General features: G+C 46.4%; 1 long non-coding RNA gene across 2 annotated transcripts in view; it reads left to right on the top strand.

Moving 5' to 3' along the window:
* The window catches only part of LOC138582336 (uncharacterized), a 151,181-nt gene that overhangs the window by 83,565 nt on the left and 39,994 nt on the right, over positions 1–27,622 (top strand). For both annotated transcript variants that reach the window (XR_011305008.1, XR_011305009.1), the window contains exon 3: positions 4,005–4,081. This is a non-coding gene — a long non-coding RNA (uncharacterized lncRNA). The remainder of the gene's footprint in view (positions 1–4,004; positions 4,082–27,622) is intronic.

Genomic DNA, 27,622 nt, shown 5'->3' with positions numbered 1-27,622 from the left:
GCAACCATGCCATCCTGCTAAACGTCTCTGTGATAACCTCGGTATCACTGATCAGGCCCTGGCCTGGGTGACCTCCTTCCTATTCAACCAACCCTCCCAGGTCCAAATTGGGTCCTTTCTTTCCTCTATCTCACTCTCCACTTGTGGGTTACCAGGGGTCTAACCTCTCTCCCTGGCTTTTCAACCAATAACTAGCACCCCCTCCCACCGCATTGCTGCTCTCTGCTCCAAATTTCAGCGCTATGCGGAATAACACTGTGCTCGTTTTCAGGCTACCCTATGCCGCCTCTTCTCCCTCTCTCATCTCTGAATGTGTCTGCAATCCAGGAGTGGTGTGCCACCAATGACCTCTGCCTTAATGCCAGGAAAACAGAGATCTTCCTCATCGGCACTTCTGCACCTTCCTTTCCTGTCACTCTCTGGCTGGACTCCCTTAGCACTCTCCCTGCTACCACCTGTGAGGCTAAGAACCTCGGGTCATCTTCAACTCCACGCTTTCCTTTTCTCCACACATCTCTGACATCTATAAGAAGTCAAACTACCAACTGCACCTCCTCAGATGTATTCTTCCTTTCCTCTCCTTCCCCAAGAAGCTCACTGTCTCAAGAGCTCTGGTTCTTTCTAGGCTGGACTACTGCAACAACCTCTTTCTAAATCAGACTGCTACTCCTCTCAGCCCATTGCAACTCATGCAGAACAGGACTGCAAGACTTGTCCTTGGCCTCAATCCCAGGGATCGTATCTCTACTGCCCTGAAATCTCCACATTGACTCCCAGTGGCTGCAAGTATTAAGTTCAAGACCCTTTGCATTGTCCACAAGGCCTTCTGGGGCTGGGGACTGCAATACCTGCAACTCTCCCTTCGGAAATACCTTCCTACTCGAGCTCTTCGCTCCTCCAACTCAAACTCCCTCAGGTTCAGTCGCTTCTCCAAACAACGAGTTAGTGGCAGATCTCTTTCCTCGGCGTGGGCCTCCCTCTGGAACAGCCCCCATGCCGCTCTGAAACTTGAGAATCACCTTCGATTCCAGAAGCACCTCAAGACCTTCCTCTTTGCTTCTGCCTTCTCTCTTCCTCTTCCCTGCTGATCTCTTTTGTCTGTTTCTGCACTGGGCACCTGACTAACCTCTGAGTTCGGGCCCAGATCCGTACCCCTTAGAATTAAGAAACCAGGACAGAAATACATCTATTAATGTAGGTCAAAAGTCCGAAAAATGAGTACGTTCACACATAAAAGGATGGACTAGCGCCTGGCCAAGGCAACTCCTGCTGAAGAAGGTTTTAGTGGGGGCCACTGTTAAGTATCAAATGCTCTTTTTAAGGTGTTAGAGTGCTTATTTTGGCATTTTAATTATTCTACTCTGTTGCAGTTCACTTCCCTTCTCAAAACAAAATTAAATGTATTTTGAAAGAGACGTTTTTTTGTATAAATGTCAGTTCTCCCACTCGAACTGGCATTGGGAGGGGGTGTCTAATTCAGGGGCCTATGTGCAGCGCCTAGATCCAACAGGTAGGGAGAGGCCCCTCAGTTCAATATGCAGGGTCTGGCTCAGAGACGCAGCATGTCTTAGGCTTGGCCAAGGGTTCTGTCTTCCCGACACTGACTACAGCCTCTGTCTGTGCTGTTACTGGGATAATCTGTGCAATGGTCTCTCACATCAAATCCAGAAATGTAGGCAAAGATTGCAGGCAGGCGAACAGTCCTACCCCAGAAATGACTTCCTCTAAGCCAGGAGTCTGCAACCTTTGGCACTCCAGATATTTTGGATCACAACTCCCATCAGCCGAAGCCAGCATAGTCACTGGTAAGGGATCATAAGATTTGCAGTCCACATCTTTGGTAGAGCTGCAGTTTGCAGACTTCTGCTCTAGGTTGTTGGCGCTGTTCTACATGAAGACTCTCTTTTCCCATCTGAAACAGGTGGAGTCAAATCCTGGCACTCTCCAGGCAGAACATGAACAGAAATTCTAGCTCAACCTCCAGAATTACCTATTCACAATTGTAGGGGGCAGAGGGTATACAGAAGTCTTTCAAATACCCTAATCTGGGATGCTCATTCTCCTTTTGTTCAAATAAACTTTGTGTAAAGAGGTGAGCTCAGTTGAGAGTGCCCAGGTGGACCCTTGCACGCTGCAACTTTCCGCCTCAACTGTCTGCCATCTTCACAGGAAAGGATGAGAATTCTCTCCCGATGACTCTACCAAACGAAGCCCTGATGCAAGACCCTGAGCCCCTGCGCTTCTTTGTCCAGGCTGCCTGTTGCTCAGAGGTGTCCCTTTTCAAGGGCAAAGGACTCACTGTACAATACAAGATGGCTCCTAAGAATTTCCTGCCAGTTAGTATTCGAGTAAGCCGTGAGCTCTCTCTTCTGCCTTAGGTATCAAAGAAGGCAGAGATCTAGGACATGAGGGTAGCGTGTATGGCCATGGTGGTGGGAGGGGATTGGTCAGTAATTTCCCGAGTTGCTCTAGAGACAGACTGAATCCAATAAGGGATTATTTATCCAAGCCTCACAGAAAGCTGGGGAGAAAGGGCTGCTAAGACTTGCACTGCTGCTGCCGTCACAGCTTCAAAATGCTCACAGATCTTCAAACCAAGTCAAAGGCAGCATTTATGTATCGAAGAGGGGGCACTCACTTCCAAGGTCACAGCAAAGACATTTAAAAAAAGATTATATAATAGCCATCACCAGAAAAGTCCTGAAACCCAAGCTAGGAAGCATAGTGCAAAGGGCTTTCTGGAATACTTATAGCTGGCAATTGTAAATGATTCAGGTATAAATAAATAAAGTGCACCTTTAAGAGCACGCTTCTCCTTAAACGCTACTCAACATCTGCTTAAAAAAAAAAAAGGAGGACATTAGGCAAGTGGAAAGGTTCGGGATAGATTCCCACATGGGGAAACTAATGACAGCCAAAATCTAACACGAGAGCAAACCCTTCATGACATAACGCAGGCACATGGTCAAACTCTCGATACCCAACAACAACGTGTGGCACAACCCCTCAATCCCAGAAACCCACCGGAGGAGAAACCCCCGGATAGCAGGGCACTCTGGGACGAGCTAGCCTGGAGCCAGGGTTCTGCAACCTGTGCTTTTGCAGATGTTTTGGACTACAACTCCAATGATCCCTCTCCATTCAACAGGGTATCAAGGGGTGATGGGGTGTGGTCCAAAACATCTGGAGAGTGAAAGATTGAAGATCCCTGCCCTAAATCCTCCGATGTCCACTCAGAGGAAGTGTAACCGGCCTTAAGACATCTAGTAGCTAGGCCACCTTGAAAAGACCCACAAATCCCAGAACAGCAAATATGTTGTTGTAGCGTGGTCAAATGAACCAATGCAGTGAGGACACAAGATGTGCATTTTCTTGAATACGCCTGACTGCCAAGCCAATGATCTTTCTGGAGATCGTTTTACTTTTGCCGTCTACACTTCCCACCTGCCTTGAGCAACCTTTCTAAACTTCCCAACCAACCTCTGACTGCAAAGTGCCACAGGCAAAGTTGCACTGAAAACTGCGCCTGTGCCCACCCCTTGGTGCTGTTTCCAAATTGCTCGAGTGGGAAAGGGTGCATTTTGTCACATTCGCTGGTAAAAATGGCACAGGCTGCCAGCCATCTCGTCAAAGACATTATCCAAGTGCCTCTCTGCATGATAAACACCCTTCAAGCTCAGGTAAAGCCTATTGTCGGATACTGGCCACGTGCTTCCTCTCGCCTGTCACCTCATCCAGGGTTGCCCAGGCTTCCAGGAAATGGCGGGTGGAGCGACGCTGCGGGGCCGGGTAACCATGGATACCCGGTCTTTTGATTATGTTTGCCATCGAGAGATCCCTTTCTCGAGTGGCGCACAAACAAAGTAGGAAAACAAAAGGAAATACTGTCGAGGGCCTGCGAGCGGCTGTGACGCACGCGCCTTCAATATGCGCCGAGTTTCAGAGCCTGTAACTGCGAATTCAGCTATTAAACCCACCTTTTCTTTGTTTTTTCTTCTCTTAAGTTTGGTCAAGAAGGAGAATCCCGAGCCCTGGAACAAGCTTGGGCCGAGCCCCTGAGAAGAAGCAAGACGCATCATTGGTGAGAAGGAGGCTTCTAATGGGGTTGCGGGTATTAATATGCATAACTCTGGGAGCTTCGGCTCTGCAGTCAGGACTTCCGCCCATGTACTGCCGCATACAAACTTCTTCCTCACACACACGGGGACAAAGGGGTCATGTGGGTGTGCATTTCTCTTTAACGCACCTTTCAGCATCCCAACTCAAGCACATAGCGAAGGGACCAATGCTTATTAACAAAATAATATCTGCTTTCATACCAGCCCAAGTCAAAAAGGAAAATCATCCTGGAATCATTCTGGAGTCATCCGATGACTCCATTCTAGAGTCATCCATGGATAGTTCAGGAAGATCATCCAAAGTATTCCCACAGGCCAAAATATGTAATGAGATGATGACTCTAGAGTTATCACAGAAACTACTCCAGGATGAGTTTGGATTACTTCCAGTGATGATCTTGGATTACTCCAGGATGACTCCATGACAACTTCATGATGAGTAGGGATTACTCCTGGATGACTTCGGATGACTCTAGGATGACTCTATGACAACTTCAGGATGAGTTGGGATTACTCCAGGATGACTTCAGTTTACTCTAGGATGACTCCATGACTACTTCAGGATTACTCCAGGATGACTTCATGACAACTTCAGGATGGGTGGGGATTACTCCAGGATGATTTTGGATTACTCTAGGATGACTCCATGACAACTTCAGGATGGGTGGGGATTACTTCAGGATGGTTGCATGAGAACTTTAGGATGGGTTTTGAATTGTGAATGATTCTTGCAGACCACTCCATGATGAGTTTAAAAGATTTCAAGATGCTTCCAAAACATTTAGGAAAAGGGGTTGATTACCCAAGGATGTATTCCTTTTGAGTAAGATTGGTAGCATTACTTTAGAATGACTCGTTAGACTTATGGATAGTTTACTGGAAATAAATCTAATGAATTTTGCAGCTGTCACTGTCCATCTTTGCTACAGCACCCAAATGTTAACCAAGTTCACTGATTTAGTGCACAAAACTACAACCGCCCCCTCCCATGTCACGAACCAACCTGTAAACTCCCTAATTTCAATTCTCACCTCTAGCCAACAGGGCCTCACACCCAAAATTGCAAAGCACTGCATTGAAACACACACTTCCAGTGACCTAAACAGAATCTGTTAAAGGTCTACCTGCATGACAGACTGCCGCTAGTCACTTCACCCAATATCACTGAGAGCAGCCAACATTATTATGATAGTAAAATACTGCAGCTATACATTGTTGATATTTTATTATAGTATTGCTGTGGCTATAAGATGTCTTCAATCAAACATAGGCTCAGAAAGTGTTCAAAAAATGTTTTATTTAACAAATGCAGTTTAACTGCATAGCTGTATTCTATAAGAGTAAATCAGTTTGCAAAAATACAAACGAATAATCGATCCTGCATTTCGAAAGGCGGTGTCTTCTTTAGGCCTTTTCTGGCATTGCAGATTTTGGTGGCAAGCTTCCTTCTCATCACCTGGCTGTCCATAGTAGGCCAACTGTTAGCCTTGAATACAGATCGCAAAAATTCTACAAAAAAAAGAAAGGATATATGAATATAAATGGACATCAGAATAGGCATTGTTAAATTACATATTGTAGAATAAATATAGGATTACAAATGTTAAAATGTCAACCTACAAATGTGTCACTACATTTAAATGCATTTGTACACAACGGTTGAAACAGGCTTAAAAGATAGATTTTAACTGAAAATGAATCATGGTTTTCTGTGGCTGCATTCAGAAGATTTATGGTCTTTAATGGTCAAAGGGGTTAATATGTCTTTGAGGAGATGTTGAGCCAGGCACTGAGTCGGTGGGGAAGGGAGACAGGGCAATCATGCAGAAACAAGATTGACAGATTAATTGTGTAGATACAACAGTTTGACTTTTAAATTAGAAACTATCACACAGTTAGAAATAGAAAGCATAAGTGGATGTGGGGAAATAGTCTTTTAAACCCTTTGCTAATTAACATAACCGAAAGTCCGGAAACACATGACCCCAGATATGCCAAAGCACACCTTGCTTACATGGGTGACCCAACGCCTCCTGCCTGAAAACCATGCATCACTGATTTGTTAAATACTCGAATGGACTAACACATATACAACACCCCAAAGATAATACCCACTCCCTGCCTTTAATTACCCCTGTTCTGCTTGGAAACCAGGAATGGCCAATGTGCAATGAATGTGAGGGACAGGTTTTAAAATGTATTAGAAACAAATGACTTATTAGTCTAGAATAGAATTTGTTCATGCAGTAGCGAATTGATACACCAACAGCTCTCGCGTAACGGCCACCATCTATATATGGTGTCCATTCAATGCGGAAAAGGTACTCTCAAAATTAAGTAAGTTAACTACAGTTTTTAAATTGGGAACGGTTCTGTTATGAGGGGAATATCACCTTCTGTTGTGTGGATGATCCAGTGTCCATTCCCAACGACTTCTCCACTGATTCTGGTAATGAATCTCTCCTGGTAAGCGCCGCCAGTGATGCCTGCAAATGATGTAATGCCAACTGATTGTGTCTTTGCGTGGCTTGTAACTGTTCTACAATTTAAAAAAAAAACAAAAAACAAAAGTTAAAGGCACCTACTTTCTGGCCATCAGACTAACAGCGTAGACAAGAACAATAAGGCAAATTGCGCAGGATATCACACTGCGGTAACAGTGGGAGAAGACACAATTACAACCTGATCCACTGCCCCTACCAGTGAGCAATGGTGTCAGGTGGAGATCCAGCCCAGGGTGTAACAGGGAAGGAGAACCTGAGAACCAGCCAGGAAGTCGGATGGGCGCCCTGACCCTGCCCAGAGAGTCAGCTGAGGGCTATCGGGTGTCACTGAAACTATTGGAATAGAGTACAGCTAGGTGGGAATGTCATAAAAAGGAGGGACACAAAGCATGCAGATGTTTGGTTATTTGCCCACTTATTGACTGGCCATGTCCATGCTAATCCCCATAGCCATTTACACCCAGATCCTGCGCTTGCCCCAAAATACCTTCTCATGGGAACTCTTTGAGCTTGTATTAATCAAGCCATCCAATCAAACGGTGCACTCAAAGTGCCTGCCAGTGTTTTTTTCAAAGCAGTCTTCTGAGCGTTAATAACTTAATTGGAGTAGTAAACCCACTACTGGTGTAATAGAAATGTCTTAACCAGGTCTGCCTTCAGCCACTCGATTTAGAACTGGTGCAGCAAACTTGCTGCTTCCGCTAGTTCACACTGAGACAAGTTGTGAGGTGAATAGCCAGTGCTGTGACCAGTGTAGTGCGGAACAGAGCTCCAACATTGGGCTCTTCGCTTATGTCTTGCTAGTCTCAGTTGGCAAGAGTGAACCCCCATGTGTCAGTGCGCTCTCACCGTTCCTGCCCTTGCCATTACGCTCACAGTTCTCCAATCCCAACAGGCCCAACTCACCTTCACAATATATATGAGATGATTGTAGCAGTTTTCCAGGAGGTTGAAGAAAAGTTTCTTGAGAAAGAGCCGGACGTTCAGTGCAGAGTGCCTTTCTCTCGTCGTCACCTTGGCCTCTTGCTTTTTCTTTGGGGCCCTTTGAACCTCCATCTCATGGCTGTAGTTCTTGAACTGAATGACCCAGATTCAGAAAAACAGTAATCTTCAGTTTTGAAAACGGTGATCAGACATTCTAATCCCTCGAGACCAAAGTAAAACGTCCGCTTTTCGGTGCCTTCCTGTTAAGGACAGACAGCCCTGAGGAATGAGCAATCCCCTGAAAAAGTCACTAGGACAATCTTCTTGTGCTCGTAACACCATTAAAAGAGATTTCCTTTGCCAAGAAAATGTTTTTAATCAGTGTATATGGGTATTTTAGCACCATGCGCCCCCCCTTTGTGTGGTGAATGAGTAACTGTATTAAAATATTTAAGTGCTGCACTCATTCCCAGCAACAATAAAAGCATTCAAGCCTGTGTGTGTACTACATATTGGCTTGTTTATTTGAGCGGTTTTACTCCACACTAGTTGACCTAAGATGGAAGCTCAAATTGAAATATAAAGACACTGAAACTGTGCACCATCTCTCCCAACATACTCCCCATCTCCCTTCACCCCCAAATGGCCTTTCCTCCTCGACTGCCCCACCAGCCCCTTCCCCGTCAACTACTCCCATCCACTCTTTTTCCCCCTTAACTGTGAAATGCCCCACCTCATTCATCCCCTACCTGCTCCCTCTCCCCCAACTGCACATCTTCTCTCCTAACAGCCTCTCCAAGTGCATCCTTTTCCATCAACTACCCCACCACCCCCCAACTGCCCCTTTCTCCCTCAACAGCTGCACCACACCCCCTTCTCCAACTGCCTCCTTCTCCATCAACTACTCCCAGCCACCATTCACCCCAACTACCCCCTTATCCATCAAATGCTCCACCCTCAACTGCCCACAGGACCCTACTGCCTTTTCCCCCTCTACTGGCCCCACATCTCATTCTCCAACTGATGTTTGGGGAGAAGGATGGTGGGTGCAGGTAAGGGAGAACCCTTACCTGCACCCACCACCCTTCTCCCCAAACTGCCCCACACACCTTCTCCCTTCAAATGCCCCACCACTTCTCCAACTGCCACATCCTCTGCTCCCTATCTGCCCCCATCCTGTTCTCCCCATTTTGCACAAATGCCCAAAACACCCCCCCACCCATTCAACTGCCCCCAGGCCCTTCGGCCTCAATTGCTCCCCACCCCTTCTCCATAAAATTCCCCCTTTTCCTTTAACTGCCCACTTCTCCCATCGGACTCATACACCCTTCTATCACACACCACGTCTCTCCCAACTACCCCCTTCCCCCTTCACTGCAGTTACTCCATCAACTGCCCCGCCCCTTCAACTGCTCCATTCCATTCCCCCCATTGTCCCTTCTCCCTCAATTGCTCCCCACCCCATTTCCTTTCATTACTGTCTTCTCTCCCAACTGCCTTGCCCCTTCTCCCACAACTGCCCCTTCTACCTTAACTGCCTGATTTCGCCTCCAACAGCTCCCACCCCCTCTCACTCAAATGCCCCAACCCCATTCAACTGCCCCAGCCCCTTCTCTCCAAGTGCCCAACTTCCTCAACTGCCCCACCACCTCCTTCTCCAATTGCCCCTTCTCCGTCAACTGCCGAACCATCCCATCGCCTCCTACTGCCCCACCCCCTTATCTCCAACTGCCCCTTCTCTCTCAACATCCCCCTCCCCCCCAACTGCGCAATATCTCTCCTAACAGCTAAGACGCAGACCCAGTCCCAGGCGCAAAGGGGAGGGATACAGGTCAATGGAGCAAGAGAGTCAGAGAGGGGAGAACACAAAGCCATGCGTGGGAGTAAGGGGGAGGAGGGGACCCAACCGGAACGCAGGTAGCAAAATGGCCAGGGAGAGGGGGTTAGAATAAGCCCAGGCAGCAAGGGAGCATTTCACAATGCAATAACTGAATGTTTCTAAAAATAAGAAAGAATTTGCATTCCTTAAATTGCAACGAGACGCGCATGAAAAGAGAAATTGGGTGTCTTCACCTCACACTCAGCCAAAAATGCTCTCCGGCAAGCCAGTGACCACCCCAGGCCTTATGCAGAGACCCCCCCACCCACCACTTTGACACTAAGGCATGGACTTTGCAAACTGCAACAATATCTCAGAGAAGGCCTATTCGTTCAGCATCCAGGCCCCCCTGAACAGCACAAACAGCACCAAGGAACAACCCCCCACACACACACACACTCGCCCTACATTCCCACACATTCAGACCTACCCAGAGACACACCCAGACCCCTCAAACATCTCCACACACTCGTCACCAGTCCCCCAAACACACAGCCCCCACAAACACAGCACCGCCTCACCCCCACACAGCACACCCTACACACACAGCAGTAGGCCCCCCACACTCAGACCCACCACTCACACTCAGCACCCAGCAATCAACCACACTCTGCATCCACCCTCCACTATTCTTCTCCAACTGTCCTCCTTCTTCGTGAAATTGCCCTCATCCCTCTTGTCCTCCAACTGCACCCCACCCCTAACCGCCAGAACCTCCAACATAAATTGCAGTTCTCTGATAAAATATTAGCAACGTAACCCATATTAAGGAAAAGCATGCACAAGTCAAGGCGTAGCTCATGTTGTACAGCCGCAATCATACAACCTGGGAAACCACCCATTTCAATTTCCATTAGAAAATGTATTCTAATCTTAGCACTACCCAGCTGTCATCCCATTAGCTCCTTGTGCATCATCTGACAAACTGGCCTGCCGCCTGCCCCAAAGGCAATACCGGCTCTCTGTCTGGACTAAGAAGAGAGCCCACATCCAAGCCCGCATCTCTGTGGCATCTAACAACTTGGCAAACTCTTTAAAATCTGCAAAGAGCTGGCCAATCCTACTGCAGTCTCTAACTCTACTCTCCTCCCCCAGGCCCTCTGCACGGCCCTGGCTTCTCATTTCATCGCTAAAACCTGGGCAAACTCCTGGAAACGCTGGCCATCTCCCAGCTTAATCTTCACACTGAATCTGTTGGTTGTCTCCAGGACCATCAGTCTGGCTTCAGAGCAGCCGGAAGCACCGAAACTGCTCTCCTGAACATCCGTGAAGACCTGCTCTCTAACCTTCATTCTAATCTCCCCTCTCTCCTAATCTTACTCTGTGGAAACAGAGAAATAATATGAGGCCGGGAAGCCCAAAAAGAAACACACCAACACAGGTTACAAAGAAACATACAAGTGCTTTATTTCAAGCTACAACAGTTACCAAGTCAATTGACAAACGGATAGCTATTCGGCTCTCAGTATAACATAACGAACTTCAACGAGGGTTTCAATGTGTTAGTGAGAGACCGCATATTGGAATACCCGGGCCTTTTATACAATTTGTCCAGCCCTTGGCCAACCCTCTTGCGGGTTAACCATTCTGCGAAACATGTCTTTGGGTTCCTTGCCAGGTCAATCCTTTAATATATGCATTTTGATTAGTTTCGCTGATATAAGTAATACATTTACATATGGGTCAACGGTAGGACAAGGTCTCTGTTCGCGACCCCGACAAGTGGCCTGCAGGCATATTAATTATTCAGTTGTACGGAGGTCACAACGGCCAGAGTCTTACTCAGAATGTCATTTGGCCTCCATTTTGATGTTCAGGGTAACTTCTACATAACAAGAGAACCTAAAATGGCGGCTCAATCCAAGATGGCGACTTACATTAGTTTCTCTAAGGTCAAGACCTTGCCGTGGAGTTTGTTCGCACATGATGTTTAGACAACTTGGCGTAGGCCAATACACATACAATTGTTACAATAGGAGGCATAATATTGTTTCTATTCCGACAAACCCTCCTTTTGGCCTATGCCAAGTGCTAATACCATTTCTAATGTCTTCGTTAATAACTCCATGCATTGTCGCCCACACATCCTGAATCGTTATCTGTAATATCTATAGCCATTAGGTCGTTCACCAGAACCTCTTGCAACACAAACTCTTTAGATGCTCTATCTGGGGCATACATTTTGTGCCCTATCGTGCTCACTGCCTGAGCGCAACATCCCCCTAGCATTGCACATATACTGGGTAGACATTGGATACAGCAACAAAGGAATAGCAGGATTCCCAAAATAACCAGTATGACAGAAAGCACCTTCCAACCCCAGGATCGTAGAGAATCCCAGAACCAAGCACTAATACAACAATCTCCCACAGGAACATGCACTTCTGAACTAAGGACGTGCAAGTTCTCTATTGCTTTGAAAATTGTCGGTAAGGAATCTGGTGCGAAAACACAACAAGCGGACCCCACTCATTTACATACTCCACCACGTTCTGCCAGAATGACATCTAATGCCATCCGGTTTTGGAGCGCTACCAATTTTATTGCTTTCTGTTCCAGTGTCATATTGTAGAGTATATCCTTGGTCCGGTTGATGGTTCTCTCCAGTACTCTTGCTAGCCCCCTAATATTTTCAGAATTTGCTATCTCTCCCCAAAATGGCACAACTGATTTTGTTATATCTCCCAATATTTGCCCAGGGGTATCTCCATTCTCGTCCCGCCGTGGGCGAGCCTTAGAAACTTCCAATGTGCTAGCTATGAATACCCCAGGTAACAGGATTCCTAAATAACAGGTTCCCTGCCAATCCTTAGGCAACCAGGGAAATGCTGTACTACTGCAAACGAAATAGACAGGCCCCCCTACATACAGAGGCCTGTTCTCTCCGGTCAAATTTACAATGTTCACACAACCTTCAAAATCCCCCATTGACCGAGTGCCATTTCTTTGTACACAGAAGGGGACTGAATCGGGGCTATGGTTAATGGAGTAGGAAGGAGGCACAGCGTCCTTATTGCCTATCGGAGCCATTTTAAAGGAAATTAGAGTTTGGAAAGGAAGAGACAGTCTATCAGATGGCCTAATAGAAGCAACATTAGGCTTACTTCTATTTGCAAAAAGCGAGCATCCCATGGGAGTCAATTCACGTTTCTCAAAATCATTTAAATTAGTTGCATCAAAATTCACTGAGATGCTGTCATTCCAACGGCCAAAGAATAGTGCTCTGAGAGAGGCATAACAAGCAGTCGTTAAAGGTAAAGGGTGAATATACCATCCTAGCCCCTTGTTCCCATGTTGCGGTAAATGGGTGCAAATCCAGCAATTACTCTTATTAAAAATGGCATGTGTTGAATTCATTATTATCATTAAAGTGTTATTATGGTACTTTCGTCTATGCTGGGAGTCCCTAGGTGACAAAGTATGAAGGTGTACAGAGGGAGTCAAAGCAGTAGGTACAATTTCAATTGGCAGAAGAGGCTCTAGAGGATACATTTCTTCGAAGTACCAGAGTCCCACGGCAGTAACTATACAAATTCCAATTACTATTAACACAACACAGCAATACGTTTTCGGGGCCCAGGCACATTGTTCATTGTCCGAGTTGGTCACCCCCTTATTTACAAGTCCAATGCGAGTAGCAGCGGTGGAGGTGGCAGGCATCGTAGTTTCTCAATCGACGACCCCAATGTTCGTTGCTGGCGACACTACGGTCGCGCGACTTCTTAGTCCTTCCCCAACCCTAGCCAGCAGAATTGCCTTTTTTTTTCAAAAACTTTCTTTTGCAAGAGCAGAACTCTCAATGACTCTTTTCTTTTCCAGACGCACAGGCAAAACTCATGCCGTAGTTCTATTTTCTTCGCCGAAGGTCATACCTGGTGATTCCCGGTACTGTTTGATCCAGCAATAAGGTAACGTCACTTCCTGAGGGAAGCAACGTATCAGAGGCGACGGAAGTCGCAGAACTTGAAACAACGTTTTCCGGAAGTGACCTTTCCAAAGAGTGTGGAGACAAAATGGACTGTTCCCCAAGCTCCACGGGCTCAGAGAGATTCTCCGACACACTCACAGCGCTATTTGCTACTCCAGGATCTGAGATTGTAGCATCAGTGAGGGGTTCTTCTTCTTCTGTAACGTGTGGCGTCGGGTGAGGAAGTTTCTTGACATGCGTAGCGTGGATCCAATGCTTCTTTCCAGCCACCCGCACTGCTGTCTGGGTGACCATCAGCACCTGGTAGGGTCCCCGCCAGCGAGGCACGAGGCAGGAAGACCTTTCGTAGGCCTTCACCAGGACCCAACTTCCAGGCTGAATATTGTGTCCTGGGCCCGTAAACCGTACAGGTAAAGCTGATTGAACCTGATGATAAATGAGATACAGATTTTTATTCAACTGGTTACAGTAGTCTACAAGCAATACATTTTCAACCTCCCTCAGTGCTTTAGGCTTCGGAAGACCCCAAATATTAGCAGGTCTCCCCATCACTACCTCAAATGGAGAGAGCCCAGTCTTAGTTTGAGGTGTGGCACGCATGGCTAACAATATAATAGGTAAGGCGTCCGGCCATTTCAGTTTGGTGCCGGCGCATGTTTTAGCAAGCTTATTCTTTAGGATACCGTTATGTCTCTCTACCAACCCAGCACTTTGAGGATGTCTAGCCGAGTGAAATCGCTTTTCAATGTGTAACGCTGTGCATATCTGCAAAATTACTGCTGCAACAAAATGGGGACCGTTGTCCGACCAAATTACTCTTGGCAGCCCAAATCGTGGAAAGAATTCCTTTACCATAGTCTTTGCAGTGGACATGGCAGTAGCATCCTTAACGGGGGAAAGCCTCAACCCATTTACTAAAAGCACAAATAATCACAAGGACATATTTTAGATTGTTACACCGTTCCATCTCAATAAAGTCAAAGTGGATGACCTCGAAGGGAACAGAAGGAGGCCCAAAACTACCCCTTGGAGTTGCTATCCCCTTCCCCACATTGTGCTGTAAGCATATCATGCAATTTTGGAAGTGGCGCTGCGCGATCTTCAAAATTTTATCATTTACCCAGACTTGTTCTAACATTTTCGTGATCTGCTGAGCACACACATGCGTAGGACCGTGTGCCCTCGTCACCATCGCCAGCACATATGAATCAGGGAGCAACCATTTCCCTTCAAATGTATCCACCCAACACCCATCTTCGTCTAGTTTCCCCATCCCTTCGGCCCACCTTTTAGACTCTTCTATCGTGGCATCAGCTTGGATATCTCGTACAGACCCAATACCCTCATCCATTACATAGGCATATTTTGTTTCTCTTAGAGCATACATGTCTGCGCTAAGGTCTGTGGCCGTTTGCCTGGCTATCTGGTCAGCAAAAGCGTTCCCTTTTCCCACATCATCTATGACCTTACGATGCGCTGCACATTTCATGATCGCTAACAGACTAGGGAGCGCGAGTGCCGAGAGCAATTGCACTATCAGGGGGCCATGCTGAATCTTGGTCCCAAATGAAGTTAGGAACCCTCTCTCCGACCAGAGCCTCCCAAAGTTGTGAGCCACCCCAAAGGCGTACTGGCTATCAGTATATATATTTACTGTATGCCCTTCGGAGAGTTCACAAGCTCGGGTCAACGCTATAATCTCTGCGGCCTGCGTGGAGTCATGCGGAATTCTCTTAGTTTCAACAACCGTACTCAATGTAGTAACTGCATAGGCAGTTGTAGATGTACCATCCGGGAGTTTGAAGCAGGAGCCATCACAAAACAGCTCCCCTTCCGCATTGCCCAAAGGAGTATCTATAAGGTCTATCCTGCCCTTCGTTTCCTGTTCAGTAGTATACAGGCAGTCATGTGATTCTTCGTCACCGCAAACAGTGTTTTGCGGGAAAGGTAGGAGTTCAGCCGGATTAAGAACACAACACCTCTTAATTTGAATGTGAGGGGCAAACAGAGTTAATTCATACCTCATCAGCCGTGCAGAGGTGAGGTGCTGTGTTTGGGTTTTATTCAATAGGACATCTACAGAGTGAGGTACCATCAGGGTTAAATCATGGCCTAGGACCATTCCCTCACTCTGTTTTACAGGTGCGGCAGCAGCAGCGACAGCTCGCAAACATCTTGGCAAAGCGCATGCGACAGGATCAAGGGCGGAAGAGTAGTAGCCGCACGGTCTATTCTTCCCTCCGTGTTCCTGTGTTAACACAGCCAAAGCACATCCATCACATTCAACCACAAACAACACAAAGGCCTTATTGTAATTTGGAGTACCCAGAACCGGTGCAGAGCATAACGCGGCTTTGAGAAGCTCAAATGATCGTTGATGTTCCGACTTCCATGGCAGCGGTGAAGAAATGCCCTTCTTCGTCAAGGCCAACATCGGTTTTATCACTAGTGAGAAGTTTGGGATCCACAGCCTACAGTAAGAAGCCATACCTATTAAGGCTCTGACTTCCTTCTGTGTATTTGGAACAGACATGCCAGAAATGTGTTTTATTCTTTTAGGTGTCAATCTTCTCCCCTCCTTTGACAGGAGATAGCGTAAATAGGCGACCTCCTGACAACAATATTGAAATTTCTTAAGCAAAGCTTTGTGACCCTGTTCAGCCAAATGAATAAGCAAGAATATCGTACCTTCTTTACAAGCACTTTCAGAATCTGCAGCTAAAAGCAAGTCATTGACATATTGAAGCAGTGTACAAGTAGATGGCAATTCAAGGTTGTCAAGCTGCTCTTTCAAAGCCCTACTATAAATGCTCGGACTTTCAGTATAACCTTGAGGTACACGAGTAAATGTGAACGAATGCCCCCCCAAGGTGAACGCGAACAAATATCTACTATCCTTGTGTATAGGAATACTGAAGAAAGCATTCTTCAGATCCACAGCACTTAAGTGAGTAGCTGTATCAGGGATCATGGTTAGTATCGTTGTCACATCAGGCACAATTGGAAATTGTGGGGCGACAACTTTATTAATAGCACGTAGATCAATTATGAAATGGAATGGGATTGCATTGTCGCCTTTCTTGTACACAGGTAAAATCGGGCTGTTACATAAACTACCTGCAATCTCTTCAATCACTCCTCGATGCACAAAATCGGAGACAATGCACTTCAAAGCACGCTCGCCCTCAACTGATATTTTATATTGCGGAATGCGTGGTAGTTTAACTCCATGTTTCAAAACTATTTTAACGGGTTCAACCTGTAGTACCCCGACATCATTGTCGTCAACCGCCCACAAACATTCCGGGACAACGCTAAGCTCAGGAGGCAATGGTCGAGTCAAAAACTGAGAACTGGGAAGTTGCTGTGGTGAAACTGTCAGTCGCACTCCATCAGAGGAACAATACATTACTGCATTTAGTTTCTTCAACAGATTTAACCCCAGCAAATTCTCTCCACAGTTTGAAGTCAAGAGGAATGCACAGTGGTCCGTGAAGGGACCCAAAGAAACAGGCACCGGCGAAGAAACCGGACAAGCAACTGGTATGCCAGAAAACCCTACAGAAACATTAGTTTGCCCTGACAGTGGAATGTTTGGAACCCGAGAATGATCAATGGAGCACTTCTATGCTCCAGTGTCTATCAAGAACTGATGTTTCCTATTCCCCATTAACAATTCAACGTAGGGACCCTTTTGACTAACGGGAATAGGTGAAGGTTCCAAACCCTGCTTCAGGCAATCCTAACGAAATAAAATGTCGTCGGAAGGAAGCTCTTCAGAAAGGTAGGCAGCAGAAGGGTGATCAAATATGTTTCTCGTGTCCACACTCAAAGTCTGATTATCCCGTGGAAAAGGTTGCTGAGGATCTTGCGAGAACTGACCTCTATCAGGGCCCCCCACTCCGGGGCGACCACTAGGTCGTCTACCCATACTCCCAAATGTGTTGTTTGACCTCTGTCGAAGGACGGGGCACTGTGCACGCCAATGGCCTTCCTGGCGGCAATAGGCACATTGATTAATATTCAAAGGACCCAAGGGGACGTTCTCTTTCGGAACATACTGACCTCTGGTCTGTGAATTACCTCTTCTAGGATTTCTAACAATTTGTTGTAATAATACTTTAGTCTTCAAATCTCCTTTCCTCTTCTCTATTCTCTCTTTTTCATTATTAACACGGTTCTCATAATACTGAGCCATGTGCAATACTTCAGATTGGGATTTCGCCTGCCAAGCACTCTCAGAGGACATAATCTGTGACTGGATGTCGGGCAGCAATCCACGTACAAATTTGTCCACAAACAACCTTTTCCCAGACTCTGTGCCCAAGTCCTGTCCACTGAAGTCAGAGAATACCTGTTTGAATCTATTAAAGAATTCGGTGGCACCTTCAGTTTCTCCTTGGACACAGGCCGTAAGCTTGTCCCAAATAATTATTTTCTCAGGAATTATGGTTTTCAATTTTGCGACAATTCTATCAGGCAAAGTGAGTATTACCTGAGGTGGTTTCTCACCAGCTGGTCTTTCCCCATCAAACCTAGTTATGTTAGCCCACGTATCTCCCAACCCTGGCACGTCGTCTATTGTTCTAACCTGCTTCCATAAATCTACGGGCAGGAGTACAGGGAATAGCAAGTCAATATCACTTAGGGTGAACACAGAGGATTGTAAAACGGACTCTATCTCTTTGTAGAATCCTGTCGGATTTTTCCTAATATCAGGAATTGATTGTCTAATAGTGTTCACTTCCTGTCGCGAAAACGGAACGTGAACAAATTGCGATACATAATGTGCAGGGATGTCCACAGCGGGTGCACCTGTCCCAACGTTAGCGGGAATCTCAACCTTTGGGACAAATGTCGGAGGAACCTCTCTCATTGGCAACTGAGATATAGGTAATTCCGACCGCTTACTAAGCAACAGAGCCAGGTCGAGCGCTAAGGCAGCCGAAGAAGTGTCGGACGAAAAAGCCCTCTTACAAATACCCAATAACTGTATAGGACAACTAACCTTCTTCCTTACACATTCATCCTGTAGGTACTGTACCATTACCTGAATCACCTTCCTCTGCATTTTTACTGTATACTGACTATACGTGTCATATACTTCATCCGGCGGTATCGCCGAATCCGAGATCCATCGAATCGCATCTCTGGTACAAATTCGTACTTCCTCAGATGCCGATTTACGACACGGAAGGAACCGTTTCTGTACATACATACTGTCGTCTTCACCATCCTCATCCCGTAATCTTTCTAAGTCCCTTCTATACTCAAATAACCTCTCAACATGACCATGTACTTTCTCCTCAGTGTCCCTCGAAAGCGCTAAAGTAGTCAGATCCCTCAACCCTTGTGAGAGATCCGTATTATGTAATCTACCCCACATTACACATAAATGAGTCCCCAAACCTTCAATAAAAACATTTTTCTCGGGAAAATTGCCCATATTTGATAATGTGGAGAAAACGTCAGCTTGAGCACCTCTCTCCATGCAATGCTTAGCCCATGCAAATAATTCCCGTTTCTTTTCTGCAGAGACAGTATTTCGAGTAACAATCTTTGACCCCGCACCCTGATCAACTTCAGTCACTACAGAACCACTCGGGAGCGGAGGTGCGGGCAAATTCAATGGAGGTGCGACTATCGGCGCAAGAGGAAGGGGTGGTAGAATAGGTGGGGGAACAACAACTAGAGGAATAGGAACAATAGGTTGTACAGGGGGAACAGGACTAACAGCAGGAATAACAGCAGGAATGGGCAGAGCACCAGGGAGAGGATCACACGGAGGTGGCGCAGAGGCACCAGGCCTGCGTTCGTTTAACAATTTATCAATAAATTCTTTGGAAACATGAAAATCTTTAGAGGGATAGATTTTCGGGATACCGAGTGAGAAAGCCCTATCCATATTTTTGACTGACTCTGAATGTTTTTCCTTATCATATAACAACGCCTTTCCGGCATTCGTTTTATGACGGCGTGCATGTTTTATCCCTACTTTGAAGCTGCTGCAACGCTTCTTTTTTCCAATTCTGCAAAACATAAAATGCTGCAGGTCTGGCCTTCTTTTTTAGCAAGACCGATTCTAGGTATTCAATACGGGGAATCTCGAAACTACTATTGATTGGCTACTGAAATTCGGAGGCATGTCTGGTTTGTCTGTGCCAAATATCATTAAATACTATACTTCCAATGCCATGCTTACAGTACATAGTACACATCGGCGACCCCTCCTGTGGTGCCGGGCGGCTAAATTCCAAAGATTGTCGATCGCTGCGGAACAGAGCCCTAAAGCAGCTAGACAATTTCCCAGGCATTTCACAAAAAATTGGTGTTACCTGGTCAATAATTGTGTCTGCAGATACAATACGCCAAATTCAAATTGTCAGGGTTAAATTAAGAGTCGGGTCACGACTACACCTGACCAAACCTAAGGAGGATCGTACGGTTTACCAAAGAACTTACCTAACGAATTTTACCTTGTGTTTGGTGGTTTCGAAAAATCTGCCCGCCTCAAAAATGGACCCTCGTCAAGATGCCGTGTCAGACCAGACGACTATCGTCCAAGGATCGGATCGTGCAGCGCTGCCGAGGTATTGCGTCTCGTTCAGTCGGGCCCGCAGTATCACACCGTCCGATCCCGGTTCGATAGTCTGCGTCAATCCTTCAATGATCTGCCATCAATCTTGAGGGTCCCTATTCAGGCGCCAACTGTGGAAACAGAGAAATAATATGAGCCCGGGAAGCCCAAAAAGAAACACACCAACACAGGTTACAAAGAAACATACAAGTGCTTTATTTCAAGCTACAACAGTCACCAAGTCAATTGACAAACGGATAGCTATGCGGCTCTCAGTATAACATAACGAACTTCAACGAGGGTTCGATGTGTTACTGAGAGACCGCATATTGGAATACCCAGGCCTTTTATACAATTTGTCCAGCCCTTGGCCAACCCTCTTGCGGGTTAACCATTCTGCGAAACAGGTCTTTGGGTTCCTTGCCAGGTCAATCCTTTAATATATGCATTTTCGATTAGTTTCGCTGATATAAGTAATACATTTACATATGGGTCAACGGTAGGACAAGGTCTCTGTTCGCGACCCCGACAAGTGGCCTGCAGGCATATTAATTATTCAGTTGTACGGAGGTCACAACGGCCAGAGTCTTACTCAGAATGTCATTTGGCCTCCATTTTGATGTTCAGGGTAACTTCTACATAACAAGAGAACCTAAAATGGCGGCTCAATCCAAGATGGCGACTTACTTTAGTTTCTCTAAGGTCAAGACCTTGCCGTGGAGTTTGTTCGCACATGATGTTTAGACAACTTGGCGTAGGCCAATACACATACAATTGTTACAATAGGAGGCATAATATTGTTTCTATTCCGACAACTCGATCTCTCTTCTGCCTTTGACACGGTCAACCATGCCATCCTGCTCAATCGTCTCTATGATAACCTGGGTATCACTGATCAGGCCCTGGGTGACCTTGTTCCTCTCTGATCGACCCTCCCAGGTTCAACTTGGGACCTTCCTTTCCTCTGTCTCACTCTCTACCTTTGACTCCACACTCTCATTTTGTCCTCACATCTCTGACGTCTCTTAGAAGACAAACAACCAACTGCGCCTCCTCAGAGGTATTCTTCCTTTCCTCTCCTTCCCCCAGAAGCTCACTGTCTCTAGAGTTCTGGTTCTCTCTAGGCTGGACTACTTCAATAGCCTCTGTTTAAATTTGCCTGCTTCTACTCTCCGCCCTCTGAAACTCATCCAGAACAGGACTGCAGGCCTTGTCCCCAGGGAGCGTATCTCTCCAGCACTGAAATCTCTGCATTGGCTCCCATTTGGCTGCAAGTATTAAGTTTGAGACCCTCTGCATTGTCCACAAGGCCTTCTGGGGCCTGGGTTCTAAATACCTCCAACTCTCTCTTCGCAAATGCTTTCCTACTCGAGCTGTTCCCTCCTCCACCTCTAACTTCCTCAGGGTCAGTCGCTTCTCCAAGCAACATGTTGGTGGTAGATCTCTTTCTTCGGCTGGGGCCTCCCTCTGAAACTTGAGGAGAACCATCTCCAGTTCCGGAAACACCACAAGACCTCCCTCTTTGCTTCTGCCTTCCCTCTTCCTCTCCCCTGCTGATTTCCTGTCTGATACTGCACTGGTTAGGTCCCTACCCGCCCAGTTGCACACCCACACTGCCTCCCGGCAAACCTTGCACTTGAGTCTGTATCTGTAACCCTACAGTCCCACTACCTGCACTTTTGGATACCTCCTGTCTGCACTTACCATTGCACCTGCCACATGCTGGCCGCACTTCTTGTTATTGTTTTGATCCCATGTACAGCACTGCCCCCTCCGCTTTCCACTGGCACTTTTCCCCTGCCCCCTCCCAGGCATGTGCGTGATCTCAATGTCACTTGGCCTAGTAAGATCGTTGTCTCTGTCCTCACTCTGTTCCCCCTTCCTTGCCTCATCACGCCTTGAAACACTTGTGTATAGGCGCATTACAAATGCCATATCATATCATATATCATACCTAGGTGGCACAGAATTAATACTTTCCATTACTTAAGTAATATTGGTTGCATGATCAGGTATGTGCTACAGAGGTACAAAACAGATTTTGCGATACCCCATTTTCCTGCATCTTTCCTCGCTTACTTATGGGGCATCCGTCCCCTATATCCCTCGTTTTCTCCTACCCCATCCACCCACTCCTAACACCTGTTGCCCCGCTAGTTTACTGCAGGTTGCTTTTCTTTGGGCTGCAGAGGCCAGTAAACCTGTGCCATGATAATCTGCAGCTATGGATCCCCTCCCTCCATTGCAATGAAATGGCAAGGTGGGACTGATGGCCTGCAGGTATTCTCTAAGGAAGCAGTGTTCACAAATTACACGTGTACCTCTCGACCGGAGACAGACCTCTGTAAAAGGCATTAACCTATCACACACCGGCAAGGGGGACAAGCATCATTTTGAAGTGGGCCCTACACCTCCGCCCACCCTAGAGAAATCCTATGCAGAAAGATACAGTGAAAGGGCTGCAGGGAAACGGGGGGATTCCTACAATCTGAACCTACTGAAACTCCATATGCCCTAACAACACATTTACCATTTACTCACTACCCATGTGCATTTGAAAACTTGCAACTACACCAAATGTGTGCAGTTGTGTTAACATATGCAAGACAGATCTTCCCAGCTGTAGGCAGCAGGGCAAGAAATATCCTTTTGCAATGGGTCCCACACATCTTCTGCTAGCCCTGGTTACGATCCAGAACCTAAATAACGCGTGGGTCTGGGGCTGGGACCACTGTCCTACTGAGGGTGTCTGTGGCAGGAAGGGGCGTATTTACCAGTGCTTGTGTCTGTGAGTTCGTGCAAACACTCAAACATAAATAGTGCCCAAGTTCACTAACAGAGCCACTTAGCTTGAAGGCAGCCAATGTGTTTTTGGTTTTACTTGTTAAGTGGCACTTAAGTGCCACCTATAAGGTATCCCTCTTCCCTCACTAACCACCCCAAGCACTTTTCTTACAGAGCCACGTGAACGCCTGGAGAACATAATATAACACAACATAACATAGGCCAAAACCATTGCATAGTAGTACAGATTGAAGGCAGGTTGGATGTACGAGGGACAAAAAAGGCATAGTGGGTGTTGTTTGGTTATTTACCCGCCCATTGACTGCCCATGCCATGCTATCCACTATGGCCATTCCCACCCACTACCTGATCCTTTCGGCCCAAAATATATCCCTTTGGGATCTCTTTGAGCTACTCTAACAAGCAGTAATATCAAAGTGTGTGTTGTATAAGGGCCTGTCAGTGTTATTTCTAAAAAGCCTTCTGAGGGTTAATGGCTTAATTGCATCTGCAAAACTGCTACGGGTGTAATAAAAATGGCTTAACCAAATGTGCCTTAAATTACTTATTTATAATCAATATGTGTGTCCTCACATCTGATGCTCACACTGAAGTTCTGTTAAAAGTAAGCATTGGTAAACCCAACAGGTTTGGCTTTGTGTAGGCATGCGAAAGGCATTTACCACACACTGGCATAATGATACTATGTGGTAAGAGGGCAACAGCTGGCAAATGATGTTAGTACCTGGGCACATGATGTCAATACCTGGAAAATATCTAATAGCTATCCAGAAACCAAAACTGTAGTCTTTGCCAAAGCTCGTTGCAGGTAGTTTTCAGTTGTACAAAGGTGTGTTTGTGATTTACTATGAGTGTGTGTAATATTAAATGGGGCTATCGTGCAGAAATGATAGACCTATTTAAAATCGCACACACTTCTAGCAACTCACAAACACACCTAAAGACACGTTAACTCAGACACTGACCTACACACTACTAAGGCGAGTGGTTGCCACTCACGCCCAAACTCATTAGTAAGTGCCGAATGCGAATGGATGGATGAGAGGAGTCCATGGCTATTTGGGTGGGGTGCGTTTACTAACGGACAAGCTTCAATCCTCCCATAAACAAATAAATAAAGTCAAAAAAGGGTCAACCAAATTGAGTCGACCAAAAGGTATGAGGTCAATGGAACAATGTAGAACCTTATGGAGACAGGTCAAAGGTGGCAACGTTATTAGAATGCCCCAAACATGCTTTTACTGTGGAATTCTGGACTGGACCAGAATTAGAGAGGCCCTATGGCCACCTCTGCATTAGTTTATACAGACAGCCTAATGACATGACGTATGCAAGCATGGCGCACCGTGGAGGCCAGCCAAAACCTCATTACCTGAATCCGTGTGTCTCCATCAGACAGCCAGTGTGCCAGTAAGCATGTCCTCATTGGTTATTGCGCCAATAAAAATGCCACGCCAGTTATGGTTCCAGTAATCATGCCTGTTCAGGGACATATCGCGCCAGTGAATAGGTACTGGCCTGGTTATTGTCCTAGTAATGGCGCCTCCCAGATCATTGTGTGCCAGTTATCATGACTCTTCAGAGACTGACTGTGGTAGTCAGTATATCCTGAGGTCCGCTGTGGCAGTAGTCAGTCCCTATCCGATTCACACAACGTTTTTACACCAGATCTAGTTTTAAATGATTCTTTTTTTTCTTACAAATAAAGTCAGAGAGGATAACAACTCACTTTCTGCCTGCATTCTCCATTCGCATGTAAAAGCAGGCGGCTTGGGGATTATCTGGCATCCCTCTTTTTCTAGGAGCTGGGCTGCTCTTGTCTGGCACCAGGTTCCTAGTTTCCTATCCCATGCCAGTTTCCATTTAGAACAGAAAACCTTGCCTGCAGTGCTTGCTTCCTGGGGGCTCTCAGTGTTAAGTTCAAGATGTCATGTTTCACACAGGGCTCAAGTCGAGGGAACGCGCGGGTGGGTGGAGTCCACCATCTTTTTTCAAAGGCGGGACTCAGTCTCCCCAGCAAAAATGAGAAACATGGAGTGTCCTCTTTGAACTTATGAATTAACACCAACCTCGGGATCGAACCGGAATCGTCAGGTTTGCAGGTGGACACTTCACCACTGAACTCTATAACCTGATGAAAAGCAACATACAACTAAAGGTGAAATGTCCCATTTCGATACTGCATGTTCCAGGGAAAACATTGGTATTGGTTCTTGGAGTTTAAATCATGCACACCTTAAAACGTTTTCAAAAACACTATGAGAAGAAAATATCCTATCTTGGTTTTGTGTGTGTGTTGATTTTATGAAAAGCAAATGCCATTCGTCCTGTGCAATTAGGGTGGTTATTCAAAGCCAATTAGGGTAGTTATTCAAAGCCAATTCAATGAATTGTGCATATTTCACCTTGATATGCTCATTTCTGGTGACGTCGCATGTTAATTAGTCCCCCCACTTCTTTTTTTAGGACTTGACACCTGGTTTCACATTTAATATCATCCACGGTTTGGCTCCTCACTACATTCAAGAAAAAATCCAGCTTTATTTTCTGTCAAGAAACCTGCGTTCTTTTGACCCCAGCCACCTTACATTGCCTGTGTACCATTGCAGAAGGGAGAGAGACTCAGTCGTCGCCGCTTGTCTTCGGAAGTCCCCCCACAGTCCCACTTACATAAGAGAATCCCAATTGAAGTGAAATAAAAGCAGTCAAAATCCTCCTAATGTTCCATCTGCTCATCTTTCCCTTCTTGGATGCTATACCCGTGGCCTTCCCTGCCTCTTTGCTGTAACCCCCTTTCTTATTAGACTGATCCCCTCCCCTAATTCCCTCCTCCCTCCTTCTCTCTGACCCTGGGTTGGCCCTGACGAGGGGCAGTCGGTTTGCAGTGTGCATGGAATAAATGAAAATCAACACGACCCAGCCTTTTATGGAAGGTCCCTCAAGGAGCCGTAGAGGGATCTGTGGCCTCTTGAGAGTCCGAGTGTCAGCGCAGCTCAGGGCCCAAATGCAGGGAGGACAGCTGCCCACCAAGCCAATGACCCCTGAGGCCCAGAAACAACGCCGGTGCCCTTACTCTGCCTCCGCCTCTGCCCTATTAATGAGGAGAGGACATTTAAAATCAATAAGGAGAAAATCATGAATCCGCCAGAGCCGGCTCATGATGGAACACCTCCCGTCCAATCGATTCCCAGAGGTGGCCGAATGGGTCAACCAAGTCATTGTATTAGCATCAAAAACAGATTGAGATTACCAGGGGATCAAGGAGCCGATGGCTCACTTAATGAAATCTCAATGGCTGAGCCCTGGCAGTGGGGAGCACTGAGGACCATCGCAAACCATGACGATGCCCTACCAGATGCAGGCCGGACTAACTAAAAGCAGCTTGAATGCACAAGTATTGCATCTAATATCAAGTACTGCATCAAATATGTGCATAAATAATCTGGAGCGCTGCACGGAAGTGGCGGCAGGTGCGCAGTGTCTGCCAGCTATTTTGCTATGTCTACTGTTTTTGGAGCCTGAACCCTGTCACACAAGGAGAAAGCGTAACTAGGGTGACCAGATTTAGAAAATAAACAACCGGGACAGGCCTCTGACATAGAAGTAGGACTACAGCTTCAGCGTTGAAACTGTAGTCCTACTTCTATGTGGGTGGCCTGTCCATTGTCATGTTGCAGCGCACGGGGTCCCGAGGCTATTTTGAGTTTAAAAACCCCATCCGGGATTTGGGGATTGAGTGGATAACATCCTGGTTTTTTGCAAACCGATAGAAAAATCATGATATCCGGTCAAAAAACGGGATCGTATCCACCCAATCCTCAAATCCCGGGATAGGGTGTTTAAACTTAAAAAAAGTCTCAGGACCCTGGGACAGAGGTGCAAATCCCCTGACAGTGCCAGCAACACCCGGACGTCTTTTCACCCTAAAGCGTAACTGGTATTTAAAAACACACAATTTGCGTGGAGCATGGCGGCAAATATGTGGTCTGTGGTATCTGCCAGACCTTTCGCTGCATCTACTGTTTTTGGAGCCTGAACGCCGTGACACAAGGACGAAGCAGAACTGGTCTTTAAAAACACACAAGCTGCGCGGTGCGGAAGTGGCAGAAAATATGTTGTCTGCAGTGCTTGCCAGACCTTTTGCCGTGTCTACATTTTATGGAGCCTGAACCCTGTGACACAAGGAGGAAGCGCTAGTGGTGGCAAGTGTGTGGTCTGCATTGGTCCGCTGTTGACCGGGGTGAGCTGTGATGAATGAACTTCTGGGGCACCAGTGGTCCAGGGATGAATATCAGTTTCTAAACCATCAATCAGCCCCACACCTCTAGTACACCTCTAGTGCACCAGAAGGGATCCGAAACAGATGGAAAACTTAAGCAAATTTTAAACCTCCTTGTCCAATTTTGGTAACATGGACGGAACGGCAGGCTTATTTCTGCAAGGTCGTGGATCATTGGTTAGTTGCAAAACAGCGAAAACACAATTATTACCCAATGATAAAAGGGACTATCCAGACAAGGTTGGTTAAAAATATCTACTTTATTATTATCACAACAGACAGTTCTAGCACACTCCAAAATTCAACCCACCCTGTAAAGGAATGCAGAGGACAGACAGTTTCAAGAAGGAAAGGGGATGAACTCCGGATACTGACAGGTGGGTAGTCGGTAAAGTACTTAACCGCAATAGTTAAAGGATACTTGGTTTCAGCAAATCGGGAGCAATGGGATGTAAAATGTCACAAGGGGCCTTCAGAGAAGGACCAGGGGCACAGAACCACAATGTACCTTGTGCTTGTAGAAGATCTTGGTGCTCGACATGGTCGAGTCAGTTTCAGGGTGCTTTGCAGCTTCTGCGACAGAGTTTAAGATGGGAGACAGCTGCGGG

The sequence above is a fragment of the Ambystoma mexicanum genome, chromosome 3q (assembly GCF_040938575.1).
Source record: "Ambystoma mexicanum isolate Mex_15411 chromosome 3q, UKY_AmexF1_1, whole genome shotgun sequence".
Lineage (NCBI taxonomy): Eukaryota > Metazoa > Chordata > Amphibia > Caudata > Ambystomatidae > Ambystoma > Ambystoma mexicanum.
Note: the sequence above shows the minus strand (reverse complement) of the source record. Positions and strands in the feature narration are given on the sequence as shown.